Genomic DNA, 15,389 nt, shown 5'->3' with positions numbered 1-15,389 from the left:
CCAGGGCGTCCACGGGCTCCCCACCAGCAGGGCCGGGGCAGGCAGTGGACACACAAAGACGGCCTATCTGTCCACTGGAATCCACTGGAAACGGAGGAAGGTCTAAAAGCATCGAAGTGGATAAAACCCCAGAACACACCACTGACCGAAAGAAGGAAATTGCAGAAGGATGTGCGAAGTATACCATGTGTGTTATTTTTCAGAACATGTAAGGCAATACAATCACGACTGCGAATGTGCGTACACGCTTATGTGGTGAAGGTACAGAACCATGCCCAGGACAGCAGTGGACTCTGCAGAATGGCGGTGCTGAGGGGTGGGGAGGGAAGCGGCCTTTGGTGGTGAGTGTGAGCGGGTCCTCCCGGGAGGGGTCCTGGAAGACTGGACGGAGGTGCAGGGCAGGGATGGGGCTGGGTGTTCGACTGGGTAGTGGGTGTCTGTGGTGTCAGCTGCAGTGGAGGGGAGAGTGGGCTGTGGGGGGCGGGGAGGATGGCTTTTGGGTGTGCTGGGTCCAGGGGCCCATGAGATACCGATCCTGTGGGAGTGGGGCTCAAGAGGGACGGCGCGGCTGAGCCCTGGACTTGACAATCGTCGTGGGGAGAACCATCCTCCCCTAAACAGACAGACGGGGGAGGTCCCCCAGGGGCTCGGCGAGCTGCCTCTGTGGCTGGGTGCTGCTTTCACAGTGGAGAAAATGGAGGGTTTCCTAGAGGTGACACGCCTGCCACACTCGTCACAGCTGAGCCCCAGTATCCAAACCCCTTTCCTGAACAGGCACCCTCAGGGCTCAGCCGAGCTGGGCTTGCACCCTCAGCTGCCTTGTCCTGTAGAAAAGCCAACTCTTGAAGAATTCGGGGTTGAAGCAGGACATATTCCTGGGGGACCCCTTTGAAACTCCACTTCTCGAGCATTTTGAAGGGTGGCTGTTTCCTTCTTTATATATTCCTTTATTTTCCAAATTTCCCACAACGAGCATGTTTCACTTTTATAATTAGAAAAACAGATGGTACTTAAGTGAGCAAGCTGATCCTAAAGTGTTATACATTAGCTGGGTCCTCAGCGAGCTTGCCCTCCCTGGCCTGGGCTGGCCAGGGGTCTCTGTCAGGGGCCCTGTGTCCCTCTGAGGCCCGTGTGCCGAGAGGCCTGCAAGGAACACGTTTGTGCAAGGATAAAAAGTACACAAGGTGCATCTGTTTGCTGAAAATGGTAATCGATTTTCTTCTGATTCTAATAGTAAATGCATGTTCATTGTTTTAAAAAGTATAGACAATTCAGAAGGATATAAAGCAAAATGTCAGGTACGCATCACCTGGAGATAGTCATGGTTATGTTTGGGTGCAGACGCTTTCAGACATTTTTCTGCAAATGCGATCCACACACACATGGATACACCAAAATGCAATCATTATACACATTTTCTAATAACCTGCTTTTTACAGTGTCATGATACATTGTATACATCATACCTAAGTATAGACTCACCCTGTTTTAAATTGGTGACATGATATTCTGGTATATGTGTGTGTCATTGTTTATGTGACTAGTGTCTCTGTTCTTGGCCATTTAGGTTTTTCACCATGGAGTCTAGATAATGTTGCCATAATCACCCTAAAATTGGTTGTATTTAAAGCACTTTGAACAGTGCTGGGCACAGGGTAGGAGCTATAAAAAAGTATTTGTTAATTAAAACAGAATCTGTGCACACGCACCATTATTATGTCATTTCCTTAAGAAACGTTCTAGGAGTGAAGTTGCTGGGTCAAAGGGCACGTGCATTCAAAACGTTGCTCCCTTCCCCTGATTGCTGCATCTCTGACATCTGGGGGGACAGTGACTGCAGGGGGTGCCCTGAGGCGGCACCGGGCCCTGCGAGGCTGGGGAGGGCTTTTCTCGCTGAGGGGGTGCACTGTCGTTTCGTGGCCCTTACCCTACAGGGCAGCAGTTCAGATCTCGGACTCGGGCCACACCCTGGGTCTGAGCCCGGTTCCACTGCCGCCAGCTGTGCGATCTTGGGTGAGTTCCACAAGCCCTTGGGCGCTCGGCTTCCTCACCTGTGAAATAGAGATGTAGTGATAACTAAGCAGTGGGGTTATTGCAAGTATTAAATGACTGGACTGGGGGTTAGAGAGTCATTATGTCAGCACTGTCATTTCATCAAAGCCACAGCTGTGGCCTTAATTGGAAGAATGAATAATTGGTTCTGATTTATTCAAGTTAATCAGATCTAGATAAGCAGTGAGCCTGACCAAAGCGACGACATCCCACTTTATTATCATGATTATGTTTTATTATTACTGGTCTGTACCTCATGGGCAGCTGTGAAAACACTGACTGCTGGCTCACAGTGTTGGGGTGAAATGGCATTTGGGTCTGATCCAGAGAGGCTGGGTGGGAGGAGGGGGTGCAGACAAGGAGCAGAACGGGGCTGTGAGGGCCTCCCCAGCCCACCAGGGAAGGGAGTGATGTGCACAGGCCATTTCTGGTGTCAGCTTCTCATGCAATCTCCATATCTGTCCTGGTGGATTCGGAAACAGGGCAGGGCAGTGGAAAACAGGCCATCTGGCACCACCGGGCTAAATCGTCTCCCTGATCAAATCAGAGGCGGGTGGAGACCAGCTGGATTCCGAGTGGCCTGCTTGGAAATCCTCTACGACCCTGTGTTTTCTGAAGAGCAGACCAAGTTGTCTGTTGCCTTTCTAGAGGTTTATTAAATTCAGCTGTGATTTATGTCCGGGTAAGCAAATGAAGGAGCCGGCTCTTATTTGTCCCGTTCATTTCTTCAGAGTTTAATGGGAGCTAATTGCTTCTGTAACCATTTAAAATATGAAACACCCCTCCCGGGGGACAGTCACCCCCATTCTTGACCTCAGGGCCACAGAAAGCCCTGGGGGGTGCCTGCTAACCCAGAGGCCTCGGGCGTGCTGTCCCAAGGCAGCCAGGCTACTGGGGGGAAATGCTCTTGGCAGAAATTATCCAGCAAATGGCCTGGGTCCCTCATTTGATCTCTTGTGGGGATGTGGCCAAACCAATCGCGAGCCGGTGCGTCCCTCCTCTTCTGAACGCATAGATGCGGCAGCTCTCCGGCGAGCTCTGCTGGGCTGTGCCTCGGCCCGTGTGCAGCTCCGGTGGCCTCCGTGCCCGGCCCCCAGCAGCCGCCCCTCCTCCCGCCGTGCCTCCGAGGATGCCCGCATGCCCGGCCCTGCCGTGCGCGGGGAGAGCTGCGGGGAGCCGGGCTGATGGACGCCGCCTAGCACGGCCTTGGGAATCGGCCCTCCCCTGGCGGCAGGCGCGGTGTGGTAAATTCCATCTGAGAAATAAAAGCTGAGCTCTGTGCTGAGTCATAGAGCCAGCCGAGCTGGTCTGCAGAAGCTGCGCAGAGCCGTGGACTCGCCGCGCAAGGCTCCGCGGGGAGACGGAAACGCGGTGAGAGAGGCCCCCACGGGAGGGTCTGTGGCTGTGGTCGTTTGTTTTTTGAGTCCTGCAAAGGCTTTTTTATTTTCAGTTGGGCTGAGGTCTCTCTGCACAGGTTTATCCCTTTGAATCTTGTCTCTATTTAGGATGCTGCATGTGTAGCCTGAGCGTGAACGGTTGTAGAATATGCTGTCTTAAGTGTGCAAGGAGGAGCTCAGAGGCAGGTGCTTGATCTGTTCCTGTGTTTACTCCTGCTCGGTGACCGTTTGCAGGCGGGCTGGGCTGCCTTTGGGAGTGTCAGGCTCCTCCTGTAAGTCGTGGCTGCCTTGTGAGCACGCGTGCAAAGCGTGGCGCTCGTGCACGTGGACGTGGGGAGTGGGGTTGGGGCACTGGATTGTGACCCCACTTGAGAGCTGCACTGGGGACGGTTCCTGGAACACGGACCCCAGAGAGCATGTGTGCCTGGCCGGGAAGGCTCCACTGGCTCCCTCGCTCCTGCTGGGAGGGGGAGGGAGCCGCGTCCTTTCCATTTGCTTTTTTAAGAATAGGGCATATTTACCGTCGGGCTGTGTCACCTGCCTGCCCCTGGAGCCAACGATGCCTTCTCTTTACAAATGATGTCTTCTCTTTACAAGTCTTTATCATGTCACCCCTTATGCAAGGAACTTAACTGTTTGGGGTAAACAACGCCTTATCAACTCACTTCCATAACATTCCTTTAAAAAAGCAGTCATAGAACACTGGGCCTCGGTTTCTCCAACGGTTCAAAGAATGTCAGTGGCTGCTCGGGGCTGGCAGGGCTGCAGTGGCATGGAGTACACAGGGCATTCAGCAACAGGTATGTTATCCTGTGGGTAGTTTAGAGATGTGAGTGAGAATAGCTATGAAGCTGTAGGTAGACCAAGGATATAAATGCCTGTAAGTGTAAGTATAAATAAATATGAATTCTGCTATTGGTCCATCCTTGTGGAAGAACCAGCCACAAAACGGAGACGAAGATGGGCTTGTGGATCCCACGTCTACGCCTGGGACCCCAGCTGACCTCTTAGTGGGCTCGTGGATCCAGACGTCTACACCTGGGACCCCAGCCGACCTCTTAGTGGGCTCATGGATCCACACATCTACACCTAGGATTCCAGCGACCTCTTAGTGGGCTCATGGATTCACACGTCTACACCTGGGACCCCAGCCGACCTCTTAGTGGGCTCGTGGATTCACACGTCTACACCTGGGACCCCAGCCGACCTCTTAGTGGGCTCGTGGATCCACACATCTACACCTAGGATTCCAGCAACCTCTTAGTGGGCTCATGGATTCACACGTCTACACCTGGGACCCCAGCCTACCTCTTAGTGGGCTCGTGGATTCACACGTCTACACCTGGGACCCCAGCCGACCTCTTAGTGGGCTTGTGGATCCACACATCTACACATAGGACTCCAGCGACCTCTTAGTGGGCTCATGGATTCACATGTCTACACCTGGGACTCTAGCGACCTCTTGGTGGGTGGATCCACACATCTACACCTGGGACCCCAGCCAACCTCCTCAGTGGGCTCATGAGCTTTTGCAATGAACCCAAACCAGGTTGAGCTAAAATTTAGACTCTTCTTAAATTTTCCATTGCCCCAAACAGAAACTCTATACCAATTAAAAATTAACTCCCCATTTCCTACCCCCACCCTGGCCCCTGGTAGTAACCCGTATTCTAGTTTCTGACTCCATGAATTTGCTTGTTCTAATTATTTCACATCAGTGAGAACATACAATATTTGTTCTTTTATGTCTCGCTGTTTCACTCAAAATGATGTCTTCAAGTTTCATCCGTGGTGTTGCACGTATCAGAATTCATGCCTTTTTGTGGCTGAATAATATTCCATTGTACACATATAACACAGTTTGTTTATCCATCATCAGTTGATGGACACTTGGGTTGCTGCCATCTTTTGACAATTGTGAATTACGCTGCTGTGAACATCGGTGTGCAAGTACCTGTTCGAGTCCCTGCTTTCAGTTATTTTGGTATATAACAAGAGGTGGGATTGCCAGGTCATATGTAATTTTAAACTTACCTTTCTGAGAAACTGTCTGTCTCTCACAGTGGCTGTACCATTTTACATTCCTGCCAACAAGGAATGAGTGTTCCAGCTCTTCCATATCCTGTCCAGCACTTGCTGTTTTCTGTTTTTAAATACTAACTATTCTGGTGGTTGTAAAACGGTATGTCATTGTGGTTGTGATTTGCATTTCCCCAATGGCTGATGATGTTGAGCATCTTTTCTTGTGCCTTTTGGCCATCTGTATATCTTCTTTGGAGAAATGTATGTTCAAGCCTTTTGCCCATTTTAAAATTGGATTGTTTGTCTTTTTGTTGTTGAGTTGTAGGATTTCTTTTTATATTCTGGATATTGAAACCTTACTGGATAAGTGGTTTCCAAATATTTTCTCCCATTCTGTAGGTTGTCTTTTCACTTTCATGACAGAGTCCTTTGATGCTCAAAAGCTTTGAATTTTGATGAGGTCCCATTTATCCATTTTTTCTTTTTTTTGCTTGCATCTCGGGGCTCTTTTCTGGGCAGTGATGGGTCGTAGGTGACCTTTGGTGTTATAAGACTGTCTTCAGATGTTTTCTTTCTTTTTAAAATAGTCTTTTTTTCTTTCAGAAAATTAATTTATTTTCATAATGGAAAAATGTTAAATATAGAAAAGAAAAAAGATAAAACAATCACATTCTTCTAATACTCAGAAAATAAATTATTAAAATTTTTAGATTATTTTCCTTTTCATTTTTTTCTGTGGATTTATTTTACCATCTTAAGATCATTCTATCAATTACATTTTATTTTCTAGGCTTTTTTTGGTTGTTGCCCTGAATGAGATACTCATTTTCCATTTTAGAATAAGTTTTTATTAATCATCACTTTAAAGTTTGCGTAATATTTCATTGTGAAGAAACTTAATTCCTAGTATTTAATTTGTTTTCAGTTACTGAACATTGAACATGGCATAAAGTTTTCTGTGTATTTAGAATTATTTCTTTGGGATAGAATCCTAAATATGGAATTCCTAGGTCAACAGTTAGTAGAATTTTGCAGACTTTTTATACATCTTACATGGCTTTCCAAGAGAAACCTACCAGTTTACCTTTCCCATCAGTGATGACTGAAAACGGAGAGAATAACATAGCATTTCTGGCTTTGAAACACTTTTTTTAATGTTCAATATGATAGTTCAATATGATATATCTATACCTGCAAATCCATCACCACAGACAAGAGTGAGTGACGTGTCATCACCTCAAATACTTTCCTCCTTCCTCTCCGTGCTCCCTCCTTCCCACCCACTCCTGGAGACCCTGTACTTCCCCAGCAACCGCTGGGCTCCGTCTGGCTTCAGCGTCTTGTAGCTTTAAGGGGACAAACATTGCAGATACTTTGTTAGGTTTCCTCCAAGTATTTCATATTGTTTGACGCTATTGCAAAGGGTATTGTTTTGAAATAAAATCATTCATTGACACTATGTAGAAATATGATTGATAAATGTAATAGATTTCTCTTTTGACCTCCTGTCTTGCTAACTTGCTAAACCCACCTTTGTTTTCTACATAGATTATTCAGGATTTCCTATGTCAACAGTCATGTCCTATGGGAGTAAAGATGGGCTTATTTCTTTATTTCCATTTGTTGTGCCTTTTATACCTCTTTCTCACACAATGGTGAACAGAAGTGGTGAGAGGAGAGGTCTTTGCATGGCTCTGCGTTTTAGAGGGAAAGAGTTAAGTCTTTCACTATTGTGTGATTTTAATTTGTTTTTTTGTTGTTGTTGTTAATGCCCTTTCTTAAATTGAGGAAGTTTCCTTTTATTCCTAGTTTGCTAAATATTTTTATCATGAATGCATTTTTTATTTTGTCATATTTTCCTGCCTCTATTGAAAGGATCGTGGTTTTTCATGTGTTGACTCACTTTCTGAATTCTAACCAATTTTTCATTTCTGATATATTCCCCATTTGGTCATATTTTATTATCCTTTATATATATTGCTGAATTTTGTCTGCTAATTTTGTTAAGGATTCTTGCCTCTATCTTCATGAGGGATATTATTTTCTTGTAATATCTTTATTGAGTTTTGCTATCAGAGGAACATTGGCTTCATAAAATAAGTTTTTTACTCTTATTTTTCTGGAAGAGATAGCATAGAGTTTGTATTATTCCTTCTTTAATTGTTTGGTGGAATTCACCAGTGAATACATCTGTGTCTGGAGTTTACTTTGTTAAAAAGTTTTTATTATAAATTCAATTACTTTTATTAGATTAAAAAAGCTACTCAGATTATGAATGAGTTCTGTTAGTTTGTCCTGAAGGATTTTTTCCATTTCATGTATTCTTTTAATATCTGTAGAATCTGTAGTAATTTCCCTCTTTCATTCCTGGGATTAGTAATTTGTGCCTTCTCTCTTTTTCTTGATTAATCTTGCCAGAGGCTTATTAATATTATTAGTATTTGCGAAACACTGGCTTTTAGATTTATTGATTTTTTGTATTGTTTTTCTGTTTTCAATTTTGTTTATTTCTGCTATTCTTTGTTATTTCTAATGCTTACTTTAGATTTAGTTCACTTTTCTTTTTTCTATATTCTTAAAATAGAAGCTTAAATCTGGATTAGGTTGTGATTGGACGTTTTTGTTATTCTCTAATATAAGCATTTAATGCCATCTTTTCTCCTCTATATACTACTTTGTGTCCTACAGATTTTGATATATTGTGCTTTCATTTCGTTCAAGTCAAAATATTTTTCTAATATACTTGAGATTTCTTCTTTCACCTATGGGTTATTTAGAAGTGTGTTTTCTGATTTCCAAATATTTGAGATTTTTCCTGAGATTTTTCTATTCTATATTTCTACTTCAATTTTTTTTTTTTTTTGGCCAGAGAGCATACTTTGTATTGTGTCATTAATTTGAACTCTGTTGAGAGTTGTTTTGTGGCCCAGCATAATCTGTCTTTGGGAGTGTTTCGTATGGTCTTGACAATGCTAAATATTCTGCTGTTACTGGGTCCTATAGTCTACAAATGTCAATTAGCTCAAATTGGTTGATAGTGTTGTTCAAATATTCTATATCCCATTATTTTCTGTGCTCTTCTGCCATCAAATACTGACAGATGAGTATTGTCTCCAATTATAATTGTGAATATGCCTTTTTACCCTTCCACATAAATTTTGTGGGGCTTTTTGTGTTTTTGAAACTGTTGCTGATGCATGTACATCTTCTTGATTTATTGACTCCTATATCATTATATAATGATCTTGCTCTGAAATTTACTTGGTCTAATATTGACAGTCACTCCCATTTTCTTTTGATTAGAGTTTACATCATTTTCCATCCTTTTACTTCTAACCAATCTATGCGTTTGTATTTGATTTTCTTATAGATAGCCTAATGTTGATGGTTTCCTTTTTTTAAAAAAAAAATTATTCAAAAAATGTCTACCTTTTAATCATTTAGCCTGTTTGCATTATTTAGTGATATTGTTGGATTTAAATATCATTTTGTTTTGTTTTCTTCTTTTTTTCATTTTGTTCCTCTTTTCCTGCCTTCTTTTGGATTATTTCTTATGATTCTATTTTACTTCCACTTATTAGTTATACCTCTCTTTTTTTGTTCACTTTTTTAGTGCTTGCTTTAGGGATTCCAATATCATTTTTAATTTATTATAGACCTTCTTGAAATGATATTATAGCAATTCATATATAATTAATGGCTTCCATTTTCTCCCTGTCATTTCATTTTCTATTTTCCCAGACATTTTACTTCTGTATGTATTATAAAGTGTACAATACATTGCTATTAGTTTTGGTTTAAGTAATTTTCTCCCTTAAAGGGATTAAACATAAGTTAAAAGTCTTCTCTGTCTACCTCATTTTTACTATTTTGAGCACTCTCTATCTCCTTGTGCAGATTTAATTTTCCATTCCATGTCATCTCCTCTGCCTGAGGAGCTTCCTATGGCATTTTCCATGGTGCAGCTCTGCTGGTGACAAATTCTTTCAACTTTTGTTCTTCCAAAAAAGTGTTTGTTTCTCTCACTTCTTTTGGGCATCCTTGATAGATGTATTTCATATATCACATGATTTACCTATTTAAAGTGCACATTTGGTTTATTCACAGAGTTGTTCAGCCATTTCCACAGTTAATTTTGGAACATTTTCATAACCCCAAAAGAAATCCCACACTCCTTAGCAGTCACTCCCCATTCCCTCCTCCCCTAGCCCCTGGCAGCCATTACTCTACCTTGTGTCTCTACAGATGTGTGTATTTGGACATTTCGTATCAATGGAATCATACAGCACGTCTTCCGTGGTGGGCTTCTGTCAGTGGACCTAATGGTTGCAAGGTTCTTGCATGTTGGAGTCTGTATCAGAACTTCATTCCTTTTTATTGCCGAGTGATATGCCACTGTACAAATGTACCGCATCTTATTTATCCTTCCATTCTCTGATGGACATTTGGGTTATTTCCACTTTTTGGCTATTGTAAATAATGTTATTGTGAACAACTGTGTTTCTCATATCTCTTGGATATATGCCTAGGATTGGAATTGCTGGGTCACATGGTAAGTCTTAGTTTAACCTTTTGAGGACCTGCCAGACTGTTTTTCCAGAGAAGCTGCACCATTTAACGTTCCCACCTGCAGTGTATGAGGGTTCCAGACTCCTTCAATATTGAAAGATATTTTTGCTGAGTGTAGAATTCTGGCTTGACAGGCTTCCCCTCCCCCGTCTCCCCACAGCATTTTAAAGATTTCATTCCATTGTCTTCTAGCTTGCATAGTTTTTGATGAGAAATCTTTCATAATTCTTATCTTTGTTCCTCTGAATGGGATGTACCCCTTCATCTTCTCTGGATGCTTTCAAGGTTTTTTCCTTTAATTTTGGTTTTTAGCAATTTCAATATGATATGCTTAGGATTTTGTTTTTTTCCTTTTGTTTAAGATCTATGAGTTCCTTGTATCTGTGGTTTGTTGTATTTCAATAATTTTGAAAAAAATCTCTGTCATTTTATTTCTTCAGTTATTTCTTCTTACTGTTCTCTTTTTAATTCTGGGATTCCAAATGCGTATGTGTTAGGCTCCTTGATACTGCATGACAGTTTTAGACACTGTTTTGTGTTTCAGAAAGTATAATTTCTATTGACCTGCCTTCCGGTTCACTGAGTCTTTCTTCAGCCGTGTCAATTATACTAATGAGCCAAAGACATTCTTCATTCTTGATATTATGTTTATTATTTCTAGCATTCCCATTTGAGTCTCTTATAGTTTCTGTATCTCTGTTTTAATTCTCCATCTTCTCATAAATGTTACTCAACTTTTCACTAGATTCTTAAACATATTAGGGATAGTTATTTCAACGTTTCTTGGTGGTAGTTCCAGTGACTAATCATTTCTGAGTCTGTTTCTGTAGGTGCTTTGTTTCTTGACAATGTGTTGCTTCTTGGTGTTTTTTTTTTTTTTTTTTTCTGTGTCTCATGATTTTTTTCGAATGCCAAACATTGTAAAAGAGCAGTAGAGGTTGAGGCAAAGGGTATTTATGCCTAGAAATGGGCAGACCTCTTCTTCAGTTTGTGTGTGGGTTGGGCCAACCCAGAAAGTACTTGAACTGGGTTAGAATTTTGTCATTGTGTTGCTGTCATTACCCTCAGTACAACACAGGTTTCAGATTCCTCTAGTGGCTGTCTTCCTTTATACCATGCTTCGTGTGGTGCCTGGGGGGTAGGGGGAATTTTTCTTGGGGTCCTGCTCTGCCATGAGCTTTCATCAGTCTCTGGGTACCTGTGCCAAAGAAGGGATCTTTTTATAGACCCTTACCCCTCACCTAGCGGCAGACTTCTCTTGCTTGTTACTCAGTGCTGGACTTGTTATTGGGAAAGGGGAATCTTGCATCTCCTGGTCCAGCCTTAGGTCCGGTCCAGGTATGCGGGTAGCTGAGCTTGTACCTCGACTTACCAGGCCTGGGCCAGGGGACTTGATATCACCCCCTGGGGAGGGTAGTAGGTACGGGCGTGAGTGCCCTCTGCAGCCCCCCCGAGCCTGAGGAGCGAGGTCAGGGCAGCTCCCTTTTCCTCACCCAAAATGCCACTGGCAGGGGAGGCTTGCCGGAGGAAACCGCCTTTCTCCCAACTGCCCTTTCCCCACTTCCTTATCTTACCCACTCACTCCCTGGTGCCAAGGCCACTCCTGCCACCGCCAGTGCGCATGCACCGTGGCCAAAACAACCCCCGCCCGCTGCAATGGCTCCTGGATCCTCTCAGAACCAATCCTAGCCCCTCTCCCTTCAGTATTGCCATTTTAGGCTACTTCACCTCCTTTCCAGCCCTGCCCCTCTTACCAGCCTATATAACCTGTAATCACCCCTGAATAAATCTCTTTGGCGCATACTCCTACTGGATGAAGAGTGTTTTTGTCCTTATCGCCGCCCTCCACACCTTGCACGCCTCTCGCCGAGGACCCTGGCCACGTCCTCCGCCTCGCCCTCGCCTCCGGGAAAGAGCCCCCGCCGCCGGTACCCTTTAAGCAGCCCCGAGAGCTGAGGGCTCGGCTACCGGCCGCCACTCCCCCTAGAAGCAGTAACCCCGACCGCACAGGTATGTGTACCTGAACCTTGGAGCTGGGGCCTTTGCAGCATCCCTGGATCTTCTCCCAAACTCTGCTTTGTATCTGTTTTGGGTCTGGGGCAGGAGAGAGTTTTCTGCCCTTCCCCCAGCAGCAAAATCTCTGTTTTGCTTTGCTGCCCCTCCACAGGGGCAGATGCTTGTTGCTTCTACTCATATCCAAGAAGTGGTTGGCCTTGGTCTTGTCCTCGGAGCAGGAAGGCAGAGGAATTCTACTTGCACCCTGGGATGGGGTGTCTGCAGCCCCTCCCCTGTGGTTAGAGACTGGGGGCCTGAGAAGTGGGGAGTGTTTTATACCTGCCCCCGTGGCAGCTGAGCAGCCCTTGCATGCCTGCCCCACCAGGAGGGGCTCGTCCCGTCTCCCGCCCTTGGTCCTTGTGAAGCTCCTGGACGGGACCTTGTGCCTCGGCCCCAGGTACTCTAAAGTGATATGCCAGCCCACATCTGGCCCTTTGGAATTTGTTAAAATTTTAGCTAATTTTCTCTTACCTACTTCCATAGAAGTCTCCTTTTTCTCCTGTGCTCTGCCCAAAGGTGAAACGCAGGCCATACAATCTCTCCTTGAAGGGACTGATCACTTTTGGAATTCAGTTCCCTTGGTTACTTTGTGACTTCAACTCTTAAACAGACTCAAGGGAAGTTATGAGTTTGTAGATTATGTAGCTTTTCCCCATATTCAAGATTCGTGTGACATTCTCTTATGATTTTTTACATCCTAACGGGCAGTTCTCGCATGTTTTAAAAATCACTTTTATTTCCTTTTTGTAAATCATGTTTTGATCATTACTAAATTATCTAATTAAAATTTAGTTTTTCAAGTTATTGAATTTTACAATCTTGTAATATGGTTAAGATATTAACTTTTTTTGTTGTGTTTACTGCAAATATTGTTTCAACTTGTGTTTAGCCTCTTAATTGCATTACATAACTATAACAAAGATAAGTAAAATTTTAAGGTGGTGTAATTTATTGATCCTTCCCTTTATGAAATCCTTTTATCTTCTTTAAGCCCACAAAGGCCTTTCTTCTCTAGAGATTTGCTCATTTCTGCTTTCTCCCAGTAGTTTTAATCCTTTGATTTTTCACCCTTGATTCTCTTTAATCCATTTAAAAATTTATGGGATAAAGAAAACATTTCCATAGATTAATTTTTCTTTCACAATTAGCTAAAAGGCCCCAATACTCATGAAAATAATCTTCCCTTTCCCATTGAATATAATGTATTATATTCTTATATGTAACACAGGGTTGATTTCCGGACTGTGTAATCGTTTCCAATCATCTAACCATTTGAGAGGTTTTTTCCCAATTCAGTAAAATTACATTGTTTATACCGGACAAATTATTTTTCTGTTAGAAACAGAATTAGCCGTTTTTCTCCCAGGCCCATTTCAAAGTGCTCACTGTTGGTGGCCTCAGCCAGTCATCCGGGTACCCACGGAGTGTTCTAGTTTTGTACGGCTGACGGTTCTACACGATATGCAGGTACCACCTGAAATTGGACAGCTCAAGCACTGCAGCCCCTCCTGGTCCCAGGGTCTGTATTAGTTTTCCATTGCTTCCATGACAAATGACCACCAGTTTAGCAGCTTAAAATAGCCCAAGGTTATTGTCTTCTGTGGTCAGAAGCCTTGGACGTGGCTAAAACCACCGTGTTAGCAGGGCGGCCTTCCTCTCTGGAGGTTCTAGAGAGGATCCGTTTCTTGGCTCATCTGGTTGTTAGCAGATTTCAGCTCCTTGCAGCTGTGTGATGAAGTCCGTGTTTTCTTTCTAAGTATGAGCCGAAGGCCCTTCTGAGCCTCGAGAGGCTGTTCAGTGCGTGGCCCGGGCCGCCTCCTTCCCCCTGTGAAGCCAGCAGTGGTGGCTCGAGTCCTTCTCGCACCGCGTTCTCTGAGCCGGGCTGCTAAGGTTCTCTGCGTCCCTGGGCTCCTGTGACTCGGTTGGACCGTCCCGGACAACCAGGCCGTGGCCCCATCTCCTGGCCCTCCTCCCCAGTCCCCTCTGAAGGACCCTTTTGTCCCGTCAGGTGACATGTCACAGGTGCTGGGGTTGGACAGCACCGGGGACAGTGTCCTGCCTGGCATGCTGACCATGGTCCCCGGGTGTCCCCAGAGCGCTCGAAGTCCGGCCACGAGTTCCTGCAGTGCTCCTGGTGTTTCTGGGCAAGTGCTGAGCTCCGCTAGGCCCGGTGCCCCCTGGCGTCTTTGGGGGTCTCCCGGGAGCTCAGCGAGCGTTCCCGGGCCACCGAGCCTTCTCCGAGTGTCCACAGTAACCACCGAGTCTCTTCCCTCGGTTGGCACGGTTTCTTCTGCTGTCATGGAAACAGTTGTGTTTCTAAGAAACCTGATAGTTTACAAAATACCCTTTAAACTAAATCGTTCCAGTGGGTAAAATAGCAGGTTGCTGAAAGTGTCAGATTTACAATAACAATGCTAATTTTCTACAAAAATTTCCTTATCAAAACACTTTATGACTATAAGTATATTTTTAACTAAACAATATATGTTATGGTGAATCAAGATAGACGAAATAAAATTTAAACTATATTGAGTAAATTTCTGAATAAAATAAGTCCAATTGATAGTGGGAAGTTCCAAGACCTCCAAAGTCCATCACCGTTGAATTTGCAACTGCCGGAAGCAAGTGAGACACACACCTTCTCCGGCCGCCCGCCCCGTAGCTGGAACAGCTCATCTTTCTGGACAGGGCACAGAACCACTTACTGTCCACGCTCAGCATGCCCAGGCCCAGGGAGGCTCCGGTACAGCCAACGGCAGCCTGTGCCACACGGGCATCAGCCCATCCTCAGCCTACCAAAGAAACTGAGCTTCGTATCAGGAAAACTCCCGCTCCTGGAGAAAGTGTATCACCCACTGGATGCCTCCAAAGTGAAACCCCTCTGGCCTCAGGCCCAGTGGCCCTCGCACTGCCCACCCTGCCTGGGTCAGTCCTATCTGGGCAGAGTCCGAGTGACTTTGTCCCCACAGCAGGGGACCCTCCCTCTCCAACGTGCCACAGGCCAGAGCAGCTCCGAGTGGCACACATGCCTCTTTTTTGCCAACTCTGACAGGGAACGCTCCTTACCAACCATGATGTCATCCCCCTAAATCATATTTACGAAATACTGCTTCTGAGAGTTTAATGCAAGATGATGTTTTCCTCTTGGTTGTGATGGAGTAACTGGTACTGAACCGACAGCATCACCGTCAACAGCTGCACCGACCGGGACACCATGGGGCCCTGTTTTCTGGTGTCAACTACAAGCAGCCGGAATTCTGGTGCCTGGAAGGGGAGGGACGGATGGTGGGCGTC

General features: G+C 44.6%; 1 protein-coding gene across 16 annotated transcripts in view; it reads left to right on the top strand.

Moving 5' to 3' along the window:
• Positions 1 to 15,389, top strand: part of JAKMIP3 (Janus kinase and microtubule interacting protein 3) — a 122,586-nt gene that overhangs the window by 23,830 nt on the left and 83,367 nt on the right. For 14 of the 16 annotated variants that reach the window (XM_037804867.1, XM_037804869.1, XM_037804866.1 and 11 more), the window contains exon 1: positions 3,218 to 3,423. The exons of the other annotated variants lie outside the window; for them this stretch is intronic. The gene's annotated coding sequence lies outside the window, so the exon portion shown is untranslated. Of the gene's footprint in view, positions 1 to 3,217; positions 3,424 to 15,389 lie in introns of those variants that run through there. 16 annotated transcript variants of the gene reach the window in all.

This window comes from Choloepus didactylus, chromosome 15 (genome assembly GCF_015220235.1).
Source record: "Choloepus didactylus isolate mChoDid1 chromosome 15, mChoDid1.pri, whole genome shotgun sequence".
NCBI classification, from domain to species: domain Eukaryota; kingdom Metazoa; phylum Chordata; class Mammalia; order Pilosa; family Megalonychidae; genus Choloepus; species Choloepus didactylus.
This window is presented reverse-complemented; position numbering and strand designations above follow the sequence as displayed.